Source organism: Tiliqua scincoides, chromosome 2 (assembly GCF_035046505.1).
Source record: "Tiliqua scincoides isolate rTilSci1 chromosome 2, rTilSci1.hap2, whole genome shotgun sequence".
Classification (NCBI taxonomy): Eukaryota; Metazoa; Chordata; class Lepidosauria; order Squamata; family Scincidae; genus Tiliqua; species Tiliqua scincoides.
This window is the reverse complement of record NC_089822.1, coordinates 194,362,728-194,385,510: the sequence shown is the minus strand read 5'-3', so window position 1 is coordinate 194,385,510 and position 22,783 is coordinate 194,362,728.

Sequence of the window (22,783 nt, the reverse complement as noted above, 5' to 3'; positions counted from 1 at the left end):
AAGCCTACAGCACCCAGTATTCCCAGGCGGTCTCCCATCCAAGTACTAACCAGACCTGACCCTGCTTAGCTTCCAAGATCAGACAAGATTTGGCATGTGCAGGGTAACAGTTGCTGCCCAGAAGTGGGTTCTAATTGCTGTCTTTTCCCTTTCTGAGGCTTGGTGAGCCATGTGGAGGTATCCACAGGGATCCTTGCCCTCCCCCCCATGCCAGCACTGCTTATAGTAGGTAAGGAAACCCCTCTTCTGTTCCCAGCAGTGGTGCGATCCTGAGGATCAGGTCACTGCCTCCCCCCGCCCCTTATTTATTTATTTATTTATTTATTTATTTATTTATTTATTTATTTATTCAATTTATATTCAAATGCCTTAAAGGGGCATAGGCCAGTGCTTCCCAGGCTGGGGGGTTATAACACACCAGTTTGGGAGCCACTGATCTAACCCCATCCCTGCCAAGAAATCCAGTAGGATACCATGGGATATGATATCAAAAGTTGCTCATAGGTCCAGCAAAACTAACAGGGATGCATTCCCTGTCTTCAGTTTTTGAAAAAAGACATCCACCGGTGTGACCAAGTGTCCATAATCCAGCCTAAAATCTACCCTGCTTCCCTTTCTAAGCATCAAAAAGCTGTCCATGGTACTCTACACACAATACTTTTGGTGGAGCCAAGCACAGTGAAAATGGAAGGACAAGAGGGAGATTTTTAGTTTACTAAAGAGATGTACAAGGTGGGCAAGGTGACCAGAAGAGGAAGGAGTCATACAAAAAGGGCACTCTCCTGAGGTGCATTTTGAGTTCACGGGGTGGAGGGAATTCATGAGATCTGCATGTGAGAAATTACACATACTGGCACACCCCCACACACTCTTTATTTGGTTAAAAATTAGCCCAAGTAAAACCTGTTCTCAATAATTTCCAGTATTCCACTCATGACACACACATTGACAGCCACAATGCAAATTTAGAAGGAACAGTGGGAGAAGCTGCTCTTGTGGCATGCAGTGGCAGTCATTGGTGAATTGTTCCTATGCTGTGTTAAGGGCATCCCCTTAGCCTTGAAAATAACTCATTTTTGTGTGGAATGTGTAATTTGTAATTTGTGTGGAGTGTGGGTAAGAATGCCCTGGAGAGATCCATAGAGCCTGATAAGATTTTTGGGCCTTATGTTTCACGCCATCATTGTATTACGATGTTTCTCAAACTGTGGGTCGGGACCCACTAGGTGTGTCATGAGCCAATTTCAGGTTGGTCATTTCAATGTATATTTTATTTTTAGTATATTAGACTTGATGCTTCCATGGTATGTGACTGCCTTTGGAAAACGTTACAGGTTGCAATCCTATCTACACTTACCTGGGAGTAAGCCCCATTGACTATAATGGGACTTACGTCTGAGTAGATAGGCATAGTATCCAACATAGTATCCGACAGGCAAATTTTCCTGCTTGATTATGGCACTTCTGGCCATGACATTACTTCCTGGTTAATGACCTCACTTCCAGTGGGTCCCAACAGATTGTCATTCTAAAAATTGGGTCCAAGTGCTAAAAGGTTTGATAACCACTGTTGCAGAACATCGTTAAATATCTGCAGTATATTGTTTAGAAAATCCTACATAGATTATAGTAGGCTAACAGCAGAGGTTATAAAAATTGCAAAATATATTTTAGGGCAGTGTTGGCAGGGGCTTTATGTGAAGTGTTGTTCTACCCCAGGGGTGTCGAAACCTTAAGGCAGGAGGGCCACATAACCTCTCTGACACTGTTTTGGGGCTGGGGAAAAAAAAAGAATTAATTTACTTTTCAAATTTTAATAAATTTACATAAATGAATATATTAGAAATGGAACTTATATGAATGGATGATGGTCTTGCAATAGCTCAAGACCTATAAAAGGCCTTGCACAAAGCAAGGCCAGCCTTTCCTTTGCTGCTGCTGCTGCGACATCACAGACGTGAAACAGCAAGCAGAGGAGGGACCTCTCGTCCCATAGCTCATGGCCTTCACGCTGAGAACAGTTGCATCAGGCCAGCGCGGGCTCCAGCAAGTCTCCGGAGGGCCAGAGGCTCATTAGAGACTGTGGGCTCCCTGAGGGCTGGATTGGGTGTCCTCAAAGGCTGCAAATGGCCCCAGGGCCAAGGTTTTAGCACCTCTGTTCTACACCATCATTGAGTTAAGAGCAAATTTAGGAGGCAATTAATTATCTAACTAGCTATGTAGCTATCACATTTTTATACCACCCTTCCTCCAAAGAGCTCAGGGCAGTATACACAGCTGCTCCCTTCCTTTTGTCCTCACAATGACTCTGTGAGCTAGGTAAGGCTGAGAGATAGCTCAAGCTCATCCAGGAATCTTCATGGCTGAGCAGCGATTTGAACCTGGATCTTCCTGGTCTAAGGGCACAATCCTAACCTGCGCTGGAACAGGCAAGACAGGAGGCTTGTGCTGTATCCAGCACAGGATAGAGGACAAGAGCGGCTCAGCCACAGGCAAGGGGAAACATTTCCCCTTACCCCTGGGAAAGGTGTCCTTTCCCCTATGGGTCTCCTTGGACTTACGCCACCTCCTGAGATGGTACAAACCTGAGAAGAGCGGAGCGGATCCCAGTCCCGCCTCTTGCTCCCTGCCTGCCCCTGGGGCCGCCTGCCACCCGCCCTCCCCCCGCCCAGGAACGCTTCCCTCCCACCTACTCCATGCCTCCCCCCAGGCCTACCTTTGCTCCTTGCATTGGTCCAGCCAGAACAGAATTTCTGTACACATTTCAGTGTGAATGACTGTGTACCAGGGATGGGCACTCGACTTGGGTTGACTCGATTTGAGTTGCATTGTTTTTGATGACTCAAGTTGACTTGAGTTGATGATGTCATGGACCCTGACTCAACTTGATACTTGGGACCAGTGACTTTAAAAAAAAAAAGGGTCTGAACTTGAAATGACCCAAGTCCCATTCTCTTTAGTGCGTGTGTTCTTCCTTACTTACACACCCCACTGCCACCTTCCATTTTCCTGTGCATTTTTGCTTAAGGACGTGACTCAGACTTGTGACTCAAAGGACTTGAAATTTTTTTCAATTCAAGTTACTATAGGTGCACACTATGACTCATGAGTCAAGTCACTGGGGTTAGTGACTTGCAACTCAAGCTTTGTGCCTTGGGCACATCCCTGCTATATACCTGGGCTCAGTTTTACAAATCAGTAATTCATGTATATTGTACACAGACTGCACATGTATTGAATCGATTGTGTGAATAAGGTACCCAGGTATAGACTAAAAATGACTGTATCCAAGTATGTTGATGTACCCAGGTATAGTTTTAATGTGTGACCAGCCCTTCTGTGTCAAACTTTTTGTTATCATTTCCCAAAGAGTTAACCCATTTTTACCCGGCCCACAGGTGTACACATTTGGTCCCTGTTGCGTATATTGGGTAGAAATGGCTTTCACTTAAAGATTGCCCACATTTACATTGATTCTTGTTTTATAGGAGAGGCCTCTGTGATGTTGGATAAAGTTGTCTGCACTCGCAGATACAAATGAATACATTTTGGGTCTATTGCTGAGTTCAGCAAAGAGGAACCGCTTTGCCCTTTGGGCAGTTTTGCAAGAATTTTCACACTGTTTGGCAATCTGTTGAGAAATTTCTTGGCCACGCAATCAACTAGGGTAAAAGGAATACAATAGCAAGGATGCACTGCCATGCCTATACATGCTCAAAGAACCTGCTAATTATGTTTGGTGTAAACAAAGAATGTTTCTTTGCAAATACTGTGTGTGTATTAGACATCCCCTAATGCTGAATTTCCCATGATTAGATAGTTATGCATACCTGAGATTATCGTTAGGTTAATTTGTTTTCTCTGCATTGACATATTTATAACAGTTATTATATACTTATAGTTATTATTGTGTATCAGTGCGTACCTATGCATTACACACTTCAACAATGTACTTATCCATCCTGAACTGAGTGTTTCCAACAGTCTGCCTTTCTCAGAATGCATCTGAGTGCTTCCACGCTGAAAGATGACTAACTGATAAGAGGGATGGATAATATCATGTGACTAAACAACAGAAGGCAAACACCCACAGTAGCAAATATATTTACCCATGAAAAAGTACTAGCTCATCCCAAGACATTCCACTGATTGATTGATTGATTATACTCATATTTAGTATTATCTAAGTATACTTATATACTGCCATCCATTCTGTGAAAGCACTCAAGAAAGTGTGTAGTTGTAAATAATGACTCACAGCCTAATGTAAGGGAGGACCCATAGCTTGGTAGAGGACATCACACTTTGCATGCAGAGGGTCCCAGGTTGAATTGCTGGCATCTCCGAGCTGGGGAGGGAACTCTGTCTAAAATCCTTTTAAACTACAACCAGAAGGTGTTGAAAACTGAACTAATTGCACTGGTGGTCTGATTCATCATAGGACAGCTTCCTGTTCTTCTATAAGACCATGACAAGGAGACCAAAGCAATTATGCCTTTGGCAAGTCTCTTTCAACATATGATGGTACCAGAAATGTCCAAATGTGGTTATTTGAAAGAAGTGTGCCATAGGGCCCTAGACTACTTATTTTTAATGCATTCTATTTTATAATCTTAAATACCAACTGGGTAAAGAGTCATCTTTTAAATGGTGGTTCTCAGGCTTAGCAGGAGAAAGTCCCTAGTTACCCCAACAAAACATTTTTGTCCTAGTGAGTGTTTGCTGGCATCTCTCTTGTCTCTCCCCCCACCCACCCACCCACGCACCCACCCACCCACTCGCTTCTCTCTCTCTCTCTCTCTCTCTCTCTCTCTCTCTCTCTCTCTCTCTCTCTCCTGTGAAGGAAACATTTTGATGTTTCTTTTGAATGTAAATCACTTTAGGCACAATCCTATCCTGGGCTGGAACAGGCAAGCCAGGAGGCTTGTGCTGTATCCAGAGTGAGCAAGGGCACCACAGTGGCTAAGCCATAGGTAAGGGGAAACTCTTCCCCTTACCCCCAGGCACGCCACTGCAGCTCCTATGGGTCTGCAGTCCAGTTCTAGGCTGCCTTTACTAGCATTCTGGTGATGTAAAGCACTTTATGGCAGTCACAAACAGAAAGTGGTGAGCGACAGTGGCCCGCCAGTGGATCTGTCATGTCCCCTGGCATTGGTAAGTCAGTGCAGGGATGAGAGAGAGGCAGGGATGTGGCAGAAAGGGGGAAGGAAGGTGCAGAATGGGGAGCGGATGGGGCAGAATGGGGCAGAACAAGGGCTGAAGGGTGTAGTATCAGTGACACCATAGATATCCTACCCCCCTTCTGGGCTTGAGTCAGCTTCCTGGGTCCTCTTGGACTTGTGTCTGTGAAATCACTGGCATAGGTCCGAGAAGAACCGTTCTGATGATGGAGGCTTACCCCAGGTAATATTTGTTCTTTACCTGGAGGAGACCTCTGGGATCACCACCCCTCACAGGATGCTGCGCACACTCTGGTGGCACAGTTGTATCAGCAGTGGAGGAAAAGGATAGGATTGGGATCTAAGTGTAATTAGTTTATGATGGACCCTTGATTCAAACCATGTCCAGTTGTGGTAACAGGTATTCAACAAGTTGCTCACATGTGTAGGTATTTGTGGAAGAAAAGTTCAGGTTTTCATGTACGCTTTTGCCATCTTTGTCACACATATTTTTTGGCCCTGTCTTCTAAAATGCAGCATTGTCACTGCTTCATAACTCATCTCCAACTGTATAATTATTATCCCAATTGGTGCCACCATGACCTAGCTAAACTCCAGATTCTCGATAGAGTGAGCTGCCAACATCAAATAACCCAAGGCACAGGGCTTACGTAGGGATGACAGGCATGAACATGTGCTCCATATCAACCCGTTGTTTTTTTTTTTTCCTGCTGTGCTGGTAAAGTTCTAGCCTGCCTTCTCTTAATTTCATTGTTAACCCTCTCCTATCCCTCCCACTGCCATTTAGTGCCCATGCTTTCTTTTAAAAAACAATTTCCTTCACTCTTTTTCTTTTCACATTTTGATCGTTTCTGTAGATAAGAGTACATTTCATTCTATGATCCTTCTGATTTTCCCTTTCCAAACTCAGGTTTTTCAACTTGGCTCTTCTTTCAAAATTGATTTACTCCTTTTGCTATCTCTGTTACGAGTGCAAGTTTATATCACTAATGGCCCGTCCTATTCAGATGCCGCACCAGTCATGTCAGTACAATGAGTACCATATCCTACTCCTACCAGCAAGTGGAGAGGGAAGAGTAACTGTGCTATATTACGCTGGCACAGGCTCTCCCAACAGTGCCACCAGTATCCATGGAAAGCCCAACACAGCCTATCATCCATGGAATGGGATCCTGAAGTTGGTGAAACATTGATGCAACATTGGTGCAATGTCCAAGGAGCCAATCACTGCATCCATCCACCCCCATACCAGTGGCCAGAAAAGTACTACCAGGGTGAACTGATCCGGGGATGGAGGCAAGCTCATGGCCAATAGGCATTAATTACTGGCCATGAGCCTGCCTCCCCCTAACGAGCCTCAAAAATGAATAACACAGCAACAGGCACCAACAACAATCATGGGGAGATGCCTCCAAGGATACTGCACACCCAAATAAATACACAAATGCATACAACATGACACAAGGATGTCACCTCACCCACTGGTGTACCTAGGTTGGGGGCAAATGCTCTGGGGTGCCACCTGGCTGGTGCCATCTCCTTCCCCCCCACCTCATCCCCCCCCCCCCCAGAATGCCTTCTGAGGCCTCCAGAAGGCCTAAAAAGGTCACTTCTGGTTTTGGTCAAAAACCAGAAGTGATCATTTAGGCCTTCCAGAGTCCCCAGAAGGCCTACCAGAAGTCACATTCTTAGACCGGGGGGGGGGGCAGCATTTTGCAGTCCTGGTGGCACAGGGGTCAGGATTGCAACTAATTGCATCCTGCTCCCTACAGGACCTACAGTGCCATCAGCAGCAAAAGCAAAGAACTGCTAGGAAGCCCTGCACCCAGGCTTCAAGTCACATTATCCGACTCATACAAACACACATATCTAATTCATCCTCATGCAGTAGAGCAGCATTTCCCACACTGTGGGTCACAACCCACTAGTGGGTCATGACCTGATCTGCTGTGGGTTGCAACCTGATGCTCAGTGCTGCACTGCAAAGCATTTCTGGGAGCTCCCAGAGGCTTTTTGCATTGCTCTGGGCACTCGACCCACTCCATTGGCCTCCACGGGCCCCAGAATGCCTCACAGAAGTGGCTGGAAGTGACTTCTGGTTTACTTCTGAATTGCTTCTGCAACTTCGGATCACAACCCACTGTGGAGGACAAAGTGGATAGCAGCAGTTAAAAGATTGGGAACTGTTGCAATCAAGCAACTGTCCAAGCCAGAGAGAAGCTGACACTGAGACTGCCGCATCCAGCAGTGGGAATGATTAGGATCAAATCAGGTATTACTATTAATAGCTATTTCCTAGGGCCCAATCCTAACAGCACCTAACTGTGCTGAAGTAAGCATTCCGGTGGCACTTGCGCTTTCTGGTGCTGCAAAAGGTGACAAGCCAGAGCGAGTAAGCTGGCTGCTGCTAGAAGTGGTGAGTGGCCAGCTCTGTGCATCAGTGAATTCCATACACCTGCCGCCCCACGTAGGACCATACAGGGGCTGGGAGGGAGGCAAGGGATTGGTGGAACCTGGTGGAGGTGGGTGGAATGGGGCAATGATGGGGGAGGGGAGGAGGGCAAATTGGATCTGGGAAAGGGGTGAGTTTGGCAGCAGTTTGGTTTTGTGTCTGCCAAAACAAAGCCCACTTCCTGGACTTGATTCACCTTCATGGGCCCATGTGGACTTCCATCAGTTATATCACTGAGTAGACCCACTGGGCTGACAGGAGCCTCTGGAGACTAGAATTCCCCTGCTGCATGCAGCAGACACCACGTTTGCGCCACTTGGTCATGTGGGGAGTTACACTGGATTGGGCTGCTGGTCAAGGTTCATTCCAGGGAATTATTTCTACAGCAGGATACCTATGTACAATCAACCATATCTTGCATAATTAGACTTCTGACACACAGAATGAGAAGTTATTTTAACAAGCAAGGTGCATGTAGAGCACATTCACAAATTACAGGTTCAAGAATGTCCACATGAATCACTTCCAATCAGAGAAATCTATGGGATGAATAATACTGGGTGGCCTCAACAAGACATTAGTGATAAATCTGTAGATTTTATTTCCACCTGGAGGAATAAACTATTAAGTTCTAGCAGAAGACTTTCCTCTAAAAAAGGGAAGTAATTGTCTACTACTAGGCCAGGTTAATTTCACTGTAGAAAAATTAATTATTTTTAAACTCATTTCACATTCAAAAGCAGTATCTATGGAAAATTGGAAAAGAACATTGATTCATTGATACAAGAACTGACTTTGGACTGTCTGCAGTCATTTACTGTGATTCAGTGCAGGTTTAAAGCATCAGTCAAATGCGCCAACTTTTACTGTCAATCAAGGCAAGATGGAATGCTGTGTTACCATGCTGAATTTGTAGTGAATTGGAGGAAACAATTTTCTCACCTAAACTTAACAGAGGAAATATAATAGTAGACCCCTTATGTCAGTGCTTTCCAGCACTGACATAAAGGCAATGCAGCTGTGAGGTAAGGGAAAAAACATTCCCTTACTTTGAGGAGGCCTCCGTGGGTGACACCCAATTGTAGGATGCAGCACACGTCCCATTGGTACCGCTATACCAGTGCTGGAAAGCACTGATATAAGGGGTTAGGATTGCACCCTGAGACTCAGCACACAATGAAATGCAGATTTATAAAGTCACAAATATATCAAAATCAGGCAAGTGCTTATAGGATAATGAAATTTAAACCACAACCAATGCCTTCTGCGGGATTGTCTAGCTACTACTGACATGTGAACTCTGGATGTGATTTTAATTTCTAATCTAGAAAACACTGGAAGCACTGAAACAGAGCAAGGAGACAGCTACCAGAATGTGAGCAAATCCTCCATCCAGTGAGAATTAACAAAGTATATACATGGACTCAAGTGATCTGGAATAGAATAAATGAATGTTGCAGTGGTGAACGGTGAACAGTGGAGCTTGTTATCAAACTCAAAGAGTTAACAATATTGCAGTAATTGGGTCTGAAAATGAATTTAGCCACTCGAGCTGTCATGTGGTTTTCATCATCCTTTGAAGCATATAGGTGAGAATGAGCTCATTCTTGGATCTTTGAGATGCTGACACAAGGACATTTATGGAACTTATATCTTTCCTGCTTCTTTCTCTTTTGATCCTCTGGCACACACCACAAAAGACAGCGGGCATACAAGAACACAACTTCCAGTGCCAAAGGCTAGATATGACATAAGAGTTTCAAAAACAGATGAAGAACCGATTGGCTGAAAGTGACCTAATGATTTCCAAGTTAAGACTGGGTCTGGTAAAATACCTACAGGTAGCCAAACCATCTCACAGAGACATCTGCGGTTAGGTTGTGTCCCACCTACCTCCTTCTGGTAAAACAGCAGTCATGGGCTGTCTTCCTGACACATCACAGTTTAAGTAGAAGAGAGAAAGTATGTGATTCACCTTGGAGTTTGGTGCCAGAATATTTATTAAATGCATGATTGCACCTCCCACCCAAGCCCCTTATTGTACCAGACTGTGTTGAAGTATGACCACTTTTTCTCCCATCATTTTCTCCCCATCTGTGGAGTGATGACATCCCCCCTCAGCATGGTGTTGGCATCCCAACTTGCACTAAGCCTTCTGTTTCACCAAGTTCCTAAAGTCATTGTGGCACCAGATGGCATTACATACAGATGACTTCATCTCCTTTAAACACAGTCATTTTTTGCAGTGCACTGTGGGAGTTAGGGACTGCACTTACTTCTATTGATACTGAATTTACTAGAAAGCTTCAGGAAAAGGACGATCAGAAAAAGAAGATTTCTTCACACCTGATATATTTCCTACATGGAAATTATTTGAATGTCATCTATGTTCGTGGGTAACAAACAAGCACAAGACTATTTCTGATGCCTGAACATGCCATTGAAACCCAGGTACTTGAATTGTTCTTGACACACAACAGGATATTCATAATTAGACACAATTTGTACATAGAAAATATATATTTGTAAGAAAATTAGCTTGTGTGTTGCTGCCTGAAATTCTGGGACAGAAAGATTCTGTACAAAGAGAAAAAAAAATGCAAGTTTTGTAATCTCTCTTTCCAAATCTTTATTCTCAAATTATATTTCCTTGTTAACTTTAATTATTAATTATGCCAAGAGCTGAGTAGATGCTGCGCAGATGTTCCTGTAATTAAACACTTGCTATTAACAATCAGTTAGAATCAATCAAACCCATGATTTTATATTTATGATACCATTTCTTCTGGATAGCAACCCAACTGTGAAACCAATCAGAGGCTCTAACTGTCAAAATCTAATCCTATCTATTCATGAATAATTTGATTGACATAAAAGTTGGTGAGCAGTCATACTTTTGGGCAGGAGGATATTGATCTGAATGAACTTTGATCCTTTTAGTTCTAGCCTTCATTTATTTAGTTCTCTCTGATATCCTTGAAAAACATTTCTAGATTTCTTGGTTGGGAGAGGAGTCAAACCCACAGTGGGGGAGACATTTCACATTTTCATTTGCCATGATGAGACACCCACCATTTTGAAATTTTTTTACACCTCTGTGAAAAGAAGTGAAATTGTTCACAAGGGAGTGAGTATTGGGATGAAAAGGGAACACATCCCCTTTGCCAATACTGTGGTTCTCCCTCACCTCAATCCAATCATGCTTAGTTGACTAACTGAGGAAGATAATGTGCATTCAATAATGATGTGCAGATTATGCGCAGTCAATAAAAAACAATGCAATGTAGATGCACATACTCAAATATTGTCTATCTGCACTGTATTACTTTTAATAAGATGAACTTTTGAATTAGTATCAAAATGTACATTCTTAGGCTGCAATCCTATATACCAGGGGTGCCCCGGCCCGGGGGCCATTTGCAGCCCTCAGGGACCCCCAATTTAGCCCACAGGGGCCCCCAGTCTCCAATGAGCCTCTGGCCCTCTGAAGACTTGCTGGAACCCATGCTGGCCCAACACAACTGTTCAACTTCTTGCGTGAGCTGCAGGCTGAGGTCACCCTTCACTGCTTGCTGTTTCATGTCTGTGAAGCAGCAGTGGCATTGAAGGAAAGGCCAACCTTGCTTTGTGCAAAGCCTTTTATAGGCCTTGAGCTATTCATTCATTCATATAAGTTCCATCTCTAATATATTTATGTAAATTTTTGTAAATTTGTTTAAATTTTAAATGTAAATTAATTCTTTTTTCCCCAGCCCCTGACATAGTACCAGAGACATAATATGGCCCTCCTGCCAAAAAATTTGGACGCTGCTGCTATATACACTTAACAGGGAGTAAGCCCATTGAACTCAATGGTGTTACTTCTGAGCAGACATGTATAAGACTGCGCCATTACCTGACTAGTCAAGGGTAAACAGAACAACAGCTGGTCTGAGATGAAAGTCTTGCCATGCGACACTTGTGGGCAATGCAACTGGGGGCATTCAACAAGTTGCCTGGCCGATGGTGACGAGTTGCTTATTTTCTTGCCCCCATTCAGAATGAGGCGGAGACAGAGGATCAGTGGTGCCAAGCGGGGTGGACAGAAGTGGGCACTGACTGTCAAATCTTCTGCCTGAGGTGAGCGCTTCAGTTGGCCTCATGGATGAGCTGGCCCTGCTCACAGTCACACATGCTCACAGTCCGGGGCTAAAGAGTCATTTCTCTCCCACACTCAGATACATACACTCTCTCTCTCTCTCTCTCTCTCTCTCTCTCTCTCTCACACACACACACACACACACACACACACACACACAAGCCACAAACCAGAAAGTTCTCTCACCCACTCAGAGGACCTTTCCCCCACAGCGCTCCCAGGTCTCTCTCTCTCTCTCTCTCTCTCTCTCACACACACACACACACACACACACAGAGCCCCATTTCTTTCACACACTCTAGCACATCTTTCACTCACACACACAAGCCACAAACCAGAAAGTTCTCTCACCCACTCACTTAGAGGACCTTTCCCCCACAGCGCTCCCAGGTCTCTTTGTCTCTGTCTCTCTCTCTCTCACACACACACACACACACACACCTCTCTCCTCCACCTCCTGCCGCCTCTCCAGACACACACACACACAGCGCCGGGCCTTATTTGCCCGTCTGTCTGCCCACAGACAGGCGCACCTCCACCTGCTTGCCCTCCCCTCTGCCGGGGGGAGGGCTCGGACTGCCAGCCCGCCTCAACTCCCCTCGCAACTCAGCCGCCTGCTGCAGGCGCGCCGCTCTTCCTGGAACTTCTGCGGAGCCCGAGTCGCCGCCTGTGCAGCACAGCAACAGCAGCAGCAGCTCCCGCCAGCGCCATGCATCGTCCGCAGCCAGCCGGGCGCTGCGCTTTGCTAGAGGAGGACCCGGCCGGACCAAGGCGAAGCCCATAGGCGCGTGCCGGACTCCCAGGTGAGGACGCGCCCGGCTCCTTCGCCCTGGCGCTGTGGCTCAGGCATGGAGCCGCTGCCGGGAAGCAAGCCTGGAGCGCGTGGTGCTGAGCCCGGCTTCAAGACTGGCAGCCCGATCCTAGGCATGCCTGCTCAGAAGTAAGTCCCATTAGTGTCAATGGGGCTTACTCCCGGGAAAGTGTGGATAGGATTGGGCCGTGAGGCTGCAATCCTAGGCACACTTTCCTGGGAGCAAGCGCCATTGAACATAATGGGGCTTACTTTTGAGTAGACCCGCTTAGGGTCGGGCTGCAGCGCTCCCGAGGGTAGAGGAGCGGAGGTGGGCTGGCGCTCTCGCTTTGGTCTAGTGCGATCCCAGGGTGGAAGGGAAGGCAGTCGAAGTTGGTGGCCCTTTGGCTGAAAGTGGGCAACAAGATACTTTTGTTTCTTGGAGGTGGAGAGAGAGAGAGAGAGAGAGAGAGAGAGAGAGAGAGAGAGATTTGCAGGAGCCTTTCTCTGGCTAGTGCCAGAAATTCCTTTCCTTCCATAAAAATGCGTATTAAGGGCTTACTGATCATCACCAGACTTTGGGGAGAGAGGTGCCTGTCCAACATTTCAAAGTTCCTGCTGGGTATTAGCGAGGAGTAACTAAAGTGTAATGCCTGATTGTCTCCTGGTTTGCCTGGCAAAGGATAACTAGAGGGAAACTGGATTTATGCAGCAATCCTATCCACACTTTCCTGGGAGTAAGCCCTTTTGATTATAATGGGACTTACTTCTGAGTCGACATGCCTAGTATTGGGTGCTTAGAGTCTCAGAGCCAGTCTTGACCACTCTGTATTGGAAATGAAGTCTCATATTTGGAGTAAATGACCATTCTTATCCCGAGTGAACCTCGCTATGTGTGTGCTTTTGATCCCAGAAATTCTGCCCTGTCCCGCCACTAAAATGTGGCATTAAAATAAGAGCCCAATCCTAGGACTCAGAAAAAAGTCCTATTATAAATGGAGTTTACTCCCAGGTAAGTGTAGTTCAGATTGCCACCTAAAAGAAATGGGGCTGCAGTGGGAACAGAAGAGGAATAGTGTGGCTAAGGCCACAATCCAATTTTCTTAATGTCTCGCTCAATTCAAGGGGACTTATTTCTGAGGCAACCACGTGCTAGATGTCAGTGGCAGCTTCTCTGCACAGGCAGAGGGTGACTGGGCCTTCTCCTCTGTTTAGATCAGTGATTTTCAACCACTGTGACAGGGATGATCCGAAGGTGTGCTACGGGAGTTTGGGGAGAGTCATTTATTAGTAGGGCCACTGGAGATGTGTGAGCCCCCTACCAGCAGCATGGAGTACCTTGTCAATTTTGTAAAAAAAAAAACTGCCTGCATGCCTTGCCCATTTTAGCGCCTTGTCGGTGTGCCGTGAGATGAAAAAGGTTGTAAATTGTTGGTCCAGGGGTCTCCAAACCCCAGCCCGGGGGTTAGATGCGGCCCGCAGCAAGCCTCTTTCCGGCCCGTAGCCAACCTCTTGTCCCCTGAAAGCCTCTGGCCCACTCAGTTGAACGTGACCAGAACTGTGCTCTGATTGTGTCTGGAGGGTGTTCTGAGGGCCAGAGAGGTTGAATGAATGAGTCCATTCATTCATTTATTCACTCATCTAAGTTCCATCTCTAATTTATTTATTTAACTTTTATATTTAAATGTTTTTTCCTGCCCTCCACACCACACCAGATATTTGATGCGGCCCTCTGGCCAAAAAGTTTGGAGACCCCTAGTCTAGATTGTGACAGTAGTGGAGGCAAAGTGTTACAAATCCTCCTTCCCTTGTGCCACAGTTTAGCTCCTGATCAGCCAACCCTACCACACTTGCTACTGGGAGAATTAAAAAATAAGCACATGCTCAACAAAATATGAAGTGTAACCCTTAGAAATATTACTTAGGGCTGGGTTTGAAGAATATGAGCTGTGGGCTGTGAAAATCCCCACAGAAATAGACGAACTACTATTCTCTCAGTATCCCACCTAAACTAGGCCTGTCTTACAGGGCTGCTTTCTGGATTGCTGAGAGAATGCATGTGAAGTGCTTGTAACACTTGAAATGAATGATGGAATATACGTAATTGTTACTAGCAAAACGTGTTTACTGGTTGAATGTATTTTATTATTTTAATCTTCAGATTTGCCCCCTTACAATGTTCCAGTGACTCAGGAAAATGTGTAATATGGTCACGAATGGAAAGGTGATTCAAAATGGCAGTGAAAAAGTTCAGATCCATAGTTTGGATAAATCGGTGTTCTTGGATTTAACTTGGCATTGACTTCAGTGTCCTTGAATATGCTAATCCACATGTTTCCCCTTCTTTCTTGAGAAGCATAGGTGTTCTTGCCCAACTCACATTTGTCTGCTGTGGAACGGAGGACAATTCCATGATTATTTGCAATAGTATATCCATGGATGAATATTTTTATAGAACAGTTGTGGGGGGAAAGGGGGCTGTTCTAATGAAATCCTCCAGAAAGCATATGCAAATAGGCTTGTATGTTTGTGTGTCAAGAGGAAAACAGGCTCTATTGTAGCTAAGCTGTTCATTTTAAACTTTCTAATACAGGGGTGTCAGACATAAGGCCCGGGGGCTGGATGTGGCCCACAGAAGCTTTATATCTGGCCCTCAGGCTCTCAGCCCTAAGGAGTTACTGCTGAAAGGGCAGCCCACATGAAAATGGGGCTCTCCCATGTCTTGAAATATGATCAAGATTTGCATATTTTCTCTTCTGTCATTTGCAGCTAATGAGTTCCTAAGTGAGAAAAAGTGCTTATTTTTGGTTATGACCTATTTAATGACATCACTTCCTCCCTAACGACATCACTTCCGGCTCTCAGCAGGCATCATGAATGCCATTCAGCTCTCATTATGAAACAGGTTTGACACCCCTGTTCTAATATTATCAGAATTGTTGGTAATGGATCTTTAAATGAAGTGGTGACAGAATGGTTGGACTTACAAGACATTTTTGCTGCTTGGAGTAGAATGAGGTTATAAGGATTCTGTGGTCCTTATCATTTTGCTGCCTCCTTCATCTCCATCTTTGCTCTCATTGACAGAGCTATAATTTTGGGAAATATCAAGCAGAATTTTCAGTGGAAACAAGACCTTGTGGCTTGTTCAGTTTTCACATAGGTGTGTACAAGTTGTCAAAGAGTGTGCACATGTCTTGGTGTATACATGAATCTTTGTGTGCTTTCAGATGCCTGATTGCAATCTAAATATTGATCTTTAAGTAAACTGAAGTCAGCCTAGTATAGATGAAGCATAGGAATGAAAGAGAGAAGGCTGGGGAGAGTCCAAGCATTTACAAAACAAAGGTAATATACCTGAGTCCATAGTAGCAGGGGTTATCAGATAAGTTGCCTCCTTGGGGAATTAGAAGTAGACAAGGCAAAAGGCAATAGACCATAAGGGCAAAGATCAGTTGCTCAATGACATCTGCTGTTTTGGGATATGTAGTATTTCACATGAAACAGTGGTTCACTTGAGGAGACACAGCTCATGAGTATCAGATATAGGTGGATTAGAGACCATTTAACAATCATATAAATTTCAGTGGAGGCAAACTGGTTGAAACAAAAGTATTCTGACAAACTGTGTAGTGGGATGTTTTAAAGTGAAAGAGCTCACTATGACACACCCACCCCACTATAACTGCACCTACATAACCATACTCCATTAAGACAATAAGAACAACATAATCAACCTTAAACTTCTTCATTAGAGCACTTTCTTCTCCTGACACCTATTTTGACTTTGAAAATTATCCTTCATATAAAGATCTAGGTCATGCCATCTTGGAGTGGGTTATACTAAAAAATTAAAAATATTTCAAACAAATATGCATGCTAGCCTATGCATGTTTTTTTCTCAAAAGTAAGCTTCACTATGTTCAAAAGGATTTACTGTCAAATAAATTTACTGGGATTGTAGGCTTAATGTAATTATGAGCTAGGTACAGTGTCTCAGGTAGGCCTTGGGAAAGACAATGACCTAGACCAGGGGTGTCAGACTTGTTTTATACACCAGCCTGGATAGCATTTTTCTAGAGAGCAAGAGTGGTGTAGTGGTTTGGAAAGTGGACTTAGACCTGGAAGATCCAGGTTCAAATCCCCCTCAGCCATGAAGCTTTCTGGGTGACCTTGGACCAGTCACTTTCTCGCAGCCTCACCTACTTCACAGGGCTGTTGTGAGGACAAAAGGAAGGGAGCAGCTGTGTATACCAGTATAAAAATGTGAAAAATAAATAATTTCTTGGCCTCTACTGAGGGCTGTATGTTTAAGCAGGTGAATAACCAGAAATAAGCACTTTTTTCTCACTTAGGAACTTATTAGCTACAAATGACAGAAAATATGCAAAACGATTATATTTTCAAGATAAGGGAGAGCAAATTATCTCTTGGTCTGCTCTTTCAGCAGTACTCCTTCTGCTGAGGCATCACTTCACAGCTCAGCAGCTGAGAGATACTCTGCAAAGTGATTCCTCAGTGGAAGCAGTGCTGCTGAAAGGGTGGCCTGTGTGATAATTGGGCTCTCTTAGCACCATGGCAACTTCTCCCTTCTCCCTTTCTTTCCCCTCTTGGTCTGCCTCTTTCTCTGTACCACTCCTCACCTTCTAAGGCCTCCTGTCTCTCCCTCCCAGCACTGCAGTAGAAGCAGCCCTGCTGAAAGGGCAGCTCTAGGAGAGCCCAGTTATCACATGGGCTGCCCTTTCAGCACTGACACATCAGCAAAAGTGCCATTGCTGAGTGGCCTGTATGATATTTGGGATCACCCAGCATCACCCTTTCAGCAGTGCTGCTTCTGCCGACATATCACTTCACAACTCAGCAGCCTGGAGCAGCTGATGGTGGTACTAGGAGAGCCCCATTATCATGGGGGCTTCTGCAGGTCATATCCATGGGCCTTATGTTTGACACCCCTAGCCTAGACATTTACATAAACCCTTCGGCAAATTTCTTAATTTGCCTCCTACTGAGCCTCTTGCTTCTTTTCAACTAAAGTAAGTCTCAAAGACAGCTCCTTAGTGCTTCTCCTGATGATGTCAGTGCTTCTGCTGTTGGAGAAGTTTCAGAGTTCCTCTTTCCTTCGACAACATGCCTGATTCTGACTTAAGTGGGTAGTGATAGGAGACTGCCAGTAAGACTTCTATGCTGATGCATGTATAATCATTTACAGATCAGTGAGAACATGGTACAGTACAATAAGCCATCAGGGTTCCTAAAACGGATGAGCATAGCATGGGATGTGAAATGGCCAATTCCTACCTGTCCAGATATCCCTCTCCTTTTTAGCAGCATGCACAGAGGTCAGTTTCAATTACTAGATACAGGCTGTAATTCTTTGGACACATACCTAGGAGTAAGCCTTATTGAACATAATGAAACTTCTGAGTAAATGTGTATAGCATAGCACTGACACTCTGCTATCCTACATAAGCTCTGTATCCTATGTAAAATGCACAGGATAGTGACTTGGATTGCAGTAGATCTTGTAACACTCACATATAGTAGCTTACATATATAGGTATTGGCAACCTTCAGTCTCGAAAGACTATGGTATCACACTCTGAAAGGTGGTTTTGGCACAGCGTCTAGTGTGGCTGAAAAGGCCAATCCGGGAGTGACAATCCCTTCCACACCGGGAGCAAGTGCAGTCTGTCCCTGGTCTGTCTTCCTGGCTACGGGCCTTCCTTCTTTGCCTCTCTGCCTCAGACTGTTGGCCAAGTATCTCTTCAAACTGGGAAAGGCCATGCTGCACAGCCTGCCTCCAAGCAGGCCGCTCAGAGGCCAGGGTTTCCCACTTGTTGAGGTCCATTCCTAAGGCCTTCAGATCCCTCTTGCAGATGTCCTTGTATCGCAGCTGTGGTCTACCTGTAGGGCGCTTTCCTTGCACGAGTTCTCCATAGAGGAGATCCTTTGGGATCCGGCCATCATCCATTCTCTCAACATGAACGAGCCAACGCAGGCGTCTCTGTTTCAGCAGTGCATACATGCTAGGGATTCCAGCACATTCCAGGACTGTGTTGTTAGGAACTTTGTCCTGCCAGGTGATGCCGAGAATGCGTCGGAGGCAGCGCATGTGGAAAGCGTTCCGTTTCCTCTCCTGTTGTGAGCGAAGAGTCCATGACTCGCTGCAGTACAGAAGTGTACTCAGGATGCAAGCTTACATATATAGCAACCAAGAATATTATGTGAATATAATAATTGTTAAAAACCTGTAAGTATGTACTCTAAGATTGCAGTCCTATACAAATTCACCTGGGAGTAAGTCAGGCAAAAGCTTGCATTGAGCTCAGTGGGACTTATTGAGCTCTGTAGACATGCATAAGATTGCACTGCAATTGAGTTAGCAAATGATAATATGATGAATCGCTGGAGTCAACAGAAATAATGTGGAATCTAACTGCAGATGACTCAGGTCAGAGGTTGTTTATTTTTAAGGATTGTCCTTTATTTGCAAACCTTATCTCTAATTTTAGAGCATAACTCCACAGAGCACAATGAACGCTTCTTACACCAAACATCACTACTCTTGACTGTTTATTATCCACCCTTCCTCCAAGGAGTTCAGAGCAGCAAATTTAGTTTCGCGGTAGCCAGCGTGAAAACTTAAACTGAGAGAGCCTGAGAAAGAGACTTGCCCTAGGCTTCGCAATGAGTTTCTATAGCTGAGCAAGAGTTTGAGCAGCAATCTGAATCCAGGGTTCTTAACATCCTACCCCTGCACCACATTGGAAATTGGGTTCTAAAACTCAGGTAAAGTACAATGTGCTCTTTTCACTGCTCTTAGCTCTCTAGTAGTAAGGTCACTTAACACATTGGTATCTAAGGACGCTATCCAAATTTCCAGCACTGATGTAGCTGTGCCAATGGGGCATGTGCTGCATCCTGCTGTGGGGGGAACAGTCATGGAGGGCTCCTCAAGGTAAGGGAATGTTTGTTCGCTTACTTAGGCCTTCTTTGAGGTTGCATTGGTGCTGGAAAGTTGGATAGGATTGGGCCCTCAAGCAGGGATGGAACAAATGTTCCCTTACCCAAAGGAGACCTTCAGGACCTGAACCCCCCCCCCCCCACACACACACACAAGAGGCAGTGTGTACCCTGTTGGCGCAGCTGCATCAGTGCTGGGGATGTTAGGTAGGATTGGAATGTGAACAGATCACATAGTTAGGCTAACCTTACTTGAGTGCCGTTGGATAGGTATGTTGGAATTTGGAGTTTGGAAAAATCTTCATGAACCAACTCAAGAAATTTTCAGCTTTTGCACATGTTCCCTCTAGTTTGTGAAAAACATATGAGCCAAAACCCAAAGGGCAACTTGAGGTGTGCCTGAGGGCTTGGGTATGTCTTGAGGATTTTTTTCCCTTTGAGCATTAGATTTGTATACCTCCCATCCCCATGAAGACCCTTCAGTTTCAAAGTGGTTTGTCACATGGCAACATGTGTGGGGGTACCACCTGAGAAGCACAAGTCTGATTTCCCCTTTGAGCGTACAGAACTTGTGTACAAAAGCGGTTCTTTGGAAGAGAGAACATGTACAATCCAATAATGTATTTGCTTAGTGCCTGCTGTTGAAACACATTCCACAGAAAGAATTGTGCTTTCCCTAATCTAAAACTTTTTCTATGAACTCATATGTCTGTTCTGATAAGAAATTTCGGCTGAAGCTGATCGGATGTGTCAGCCAAGTAAACAAACAAACAAACATTCTCTTTATGAAAGGAGAGGGGAAATAAGGAATAATTAACATACACCTGGAATCCAACATCTGCTGTCGTCAACAAATGAATTTTATATTATCCTGTACTGCCAACAGCTGTTGGCTTCAGCACAAATAATACAGGATCATTCATGCTAGTCCTTGGCTACAGATATGTCTTTCCCCCCCATGTTTGTCTATCTCTTTTTGGCTCTCTTATTGATGCAAGCTTAGTTTTAGGAAAGAGGCATACAAATATAAAATCAAATCTCTCTCTCTCTCTCTCTCTCTCTCTCTCTCTCTCTGTGTGTGTGTGTGTGTGTGTGTGTGCGTGCGTGCACGTGCGTGCGTGCGTGCGTGTGTGTGTGTATGCACATGTGCATGTGCTATGTACATAATCACAAAGTAACAGGCACACTTTAGCCTTCACTGATGCATGAACATAACAGGATTAAAAGTTCCAGACCTTTCTTGAAAAGCTGGCGCTTTTGTACTGTTACAAAGAGACCTGATTTTGCTGCTTTTTCTCATTCTCTTGTGGTTTCTTCTGAGGGTGGAGTAGTAGGGCAAGTTAGGTACAAGTGAGAATCTTTCCTTTCCTGGTCTTTGGAAGAAGGAGCTGCATGAACATAAGGCAACTGTGAAACTTTGTTAGCAGTGATGAGATAATGTTGTAGAGAGAAAACAAGTACATCAGGCAGAAGGAGTTTTGAACTTGGTCCTGAGGTTTACTGTAATGGCTACGAGCATGTGCTCAGAAGTCCCTGGTTCAGATTTCACCTTGGGTGAACACTCACTTGCCATAAGGGTTGCCACCATTCTCTCAGGGTCAACTCCACATCTGCCATATGTGGATTATAATTCTGCACTGCCTTACAGGTTTTGTTCCCTCTCTGGAGGGGCTGAAAGGTACAACAACACAGCAAGAGGCAGAATTATGGATATGCAGATATCTATGCTGCTTTCAAATAATAATAATAATAATAATAATAATAATAATAATAATAATAAACAACTTTATTTATATCCTGCCCTTCTCCCCAAAGGGACCCAGCTGACAAAAGCTGACATGCTAGTTTTTCTTAACTAAATAGTAGCTGAATGGGACATGGGGAGGGTGGCTTTCATACATTGCACCTGGAATGGTCCTGATTCATATTGGCTTTCCCACATCTGCAGCTGCTATTTACCACAGAAGAGGAACTCCCAGCAGGGGACTATTTATTTATTTATCTAATTTTTTTCCTACTTTTCTCCCCGAAGGGCACCTATACACATGATTGTACACATGCTACAGTCCCAGTCCACAAGGAGTTTGATCCTGCTGCTGTTAAGAAAGAACAAGGATGTCAGCATTAAGTAAATGCTCAGCTTGTAGTTTGTGCCTTACATGAACACAAGTGAAAAGGTATTAGATACTTCTGTGAGGATTATTCAGGGGACTATCTTGTTTCTGTAATATTCTCACATGTTTTAAGAAATGAATAATACCTTTTCCACCCAGAAGGATAACACTGAATGAAGGCATGGTTCATGGGGTGGGGTGGAGGGGATTTCCCAGAGTTCCTCTCGGCTCTGCTTTCTAAAGTGCAAGAAAAAGTCAGGCTCTCTATGAGCAGGGATACACGGGGAAGGGGAAGAAAAGGCATCTCTGTTCCTGTAATGTTCAAACAAACAAACTACAAAAGTTTCTGCACCTATTTGAAGAAGAATTCATAACCCTGATCCTTCTTTATCTCCTCTCTATTTTAATTTCTTTATTGTTATATAGCTTCATCAATGTACACATTGATTTATGTACAGGTCCCTACCCTGAGAATCTTATAATCTAGTTATTGGCACTAGGGAGGCAGCAGAGGAAGGGAACATGTGTGCATTATACAGATACCCTTTCCAGGAAGACATGATTGACTGCCTCTCCTTATCGACAGCTCACCTGATAGCAAGTCTGGATTTGCTGTTAATTAATGTATGAAATAGCCGTAAGATATTACCGTTAGTTGAATTAAGGAAATGCAAAGTTGATCTTCACATTTGCTCTTCAACTAGGAATTTGGAAGTCCTGAGTGGACCAAAATGCATGGTTAGAAAGTTTTACAGTTTTCATTCTATACTGTATTCCTGTATCGCTCTTTTGTTTCACATCTGAGACAAATTGAGAAGAGGCCCCATGAGGCATTAGAGAGAAAAACTGCAACATAGCCTAGCCTTCTCTGAGGAAACTAACAGCCCAATCCTGAGCTGCCTGGAGCTCAAGGCTGCAAGGAGCACTGAAATGGCTGCCGCTGCATCCTATGGACGCTGGGCAGCTGTGGGTGGCTCCTGATGCCTCCTCAGGGAAAGGGGACTTTTGTCCGCTTCCTCCAAGTGAGGGAAATGGTACGCAATGGGGCTGTTCAACTCTGTGCCCGCTACTTAGCCGGGACAGAGTAAAGTAGCCCTGTGTTGTGCTGAGAGGCCTGACACAGGGCTTCAGATCCAGTGGAGCTGA